The sequence below is a fragment of the Arachis duranensis genome, chromosome 6 (assembly GCF_000817695.3).
Source record: "Arachis duranensis cultivar V14167 chromosome 6, aradu.V14167.gnm2.J7QH, whole genome shotgun sequence".
Classification (NCBI taxonomy): domain Eukaryota; kingdom Viridiplantae; phylum Streptophyta; class Magnoliopsida; order Fabales; family Fabaceae; genus Arachis; species Arachis duranensis.
The window spans coordinates 64,172,521-64,173,799 of NC_029777.3; the positions used below are offsets into that span (position 1 = coordinate 64,172,521).

The window sequence follows — 1,279 nt, forward strand, 5'->3', positions numbered from 1 at the left end:
CCTGAACCTGAAAGGACTCTAAAGAGGAAACTAAGAGAAGCTAAATTACAACAATCCAGAGACAACCTTACAGAAATTTTTGAAAAAGAAAAGGAGATGGCAGCCGAAAATAATAATGCAAGGAGGATGCTTGGTGATTACACTGCACCTACTTCCAAGTTTGATGGAAGAAGCATCTCAATCTCTACCATTGGAGTGAGCTGAAACCTCGACTGGGTACTCTAATGCAACAGAACTGCAAGTTCCATGGACTTCCATCAGAAGATCCCTACCAGTTTTAACTGAGTTCTTACAGATCTGTGAGACTGTTAAGACTAATGGAGTAGATCCTGAAGTTTACAGGCTTATGCTCTTCCCTTTTACTGTGAGAAACACAGCTAGAACATGGTTGGACTCACAACCTAAAGATAGCCTAGACTCCTGGGATAAGCTGGTCGTGGCCTTCTTGGCTAAGTTCTTTCCTCCTCAAAAGCTGAGCAAGCTTAGAGTGGATGTTCAGACCTTCAAACAAAAAGATGGTGAATCCCTCTATGAAGCTTGGGAAAGATACAAGCAGATGATCAAAAGGTGTCCTTCTGACATGCTTTCTGAATGGACCACTTTGGATATATTCTATTATGGTCTATCTAAATTCTCTAAGATGTCACTGGACCATTCTATAGGTGGATCCATTCACCTAAAGAAAATGCCTGGAGAATCTCAAGAACACATTGACATGGTTGCAAATAACCAATTCATGCATACTTCTGAGAGGAATTCCGTTAATAATGGGACGCCTCAAAGGAAGGGAGTTCTTGAAATTGATGCTCTGAATGCCATATTGGCTCAGAATAAAATGTTGACTCAGCAAGTCAACATGATTTCTCAAAGTCTAAATGGATGGCAAAATGCATCCAACAGTACTAAAGAGGCATCTTCTGAAGAAGAAGCTTATGATCATGAGAACCCTACAATAGCAGAGGTAAATTATATGGGTGAACCTTATGGAAACACCAATAATTCATCATGGAGAAATCATCCAAATTTCTCATGGAAGGATCAACAAAAGCCTCAACAAGGCTTTAATAATGGTGGAAGAAATAGGCTCAGCAATAGCAAGTGATGAGCGGATATTTTATACGCTTTTTGGGAGTAATTTCATGTAGATTTTAGCATGTTTCAGTTAGTTTTTGGTAGAATAATATTAGTTTTTAGGCAAAAATCATATTTCTGGACTTTACTATGAGTGTGTGTATTTTTCTGTGATTTCAGGTAATTTCTGGCTGAAATTGAGGGAGTT

The 1,279-nt window shown here is 38.9% G+C and overlaps 1 non-coding gene across 1 annotated transcript; it reads right to left on the bottom strand.

Moving 5' to 3' along the window:
• Window positions 1–478: 478 nt before the first annotated feature.
• Window positions 479–586, bottom strand: LOC127740404 (small nucleolar RNA R71). Its single transcript, XR_008001081.1, has one exon. It is a non-coding gene; the product is annotated as a small nucleolar RNA R71 (small nucleolar RNA).
• Window positions 587–1,279: the final 693 nt, after the last annotated feature.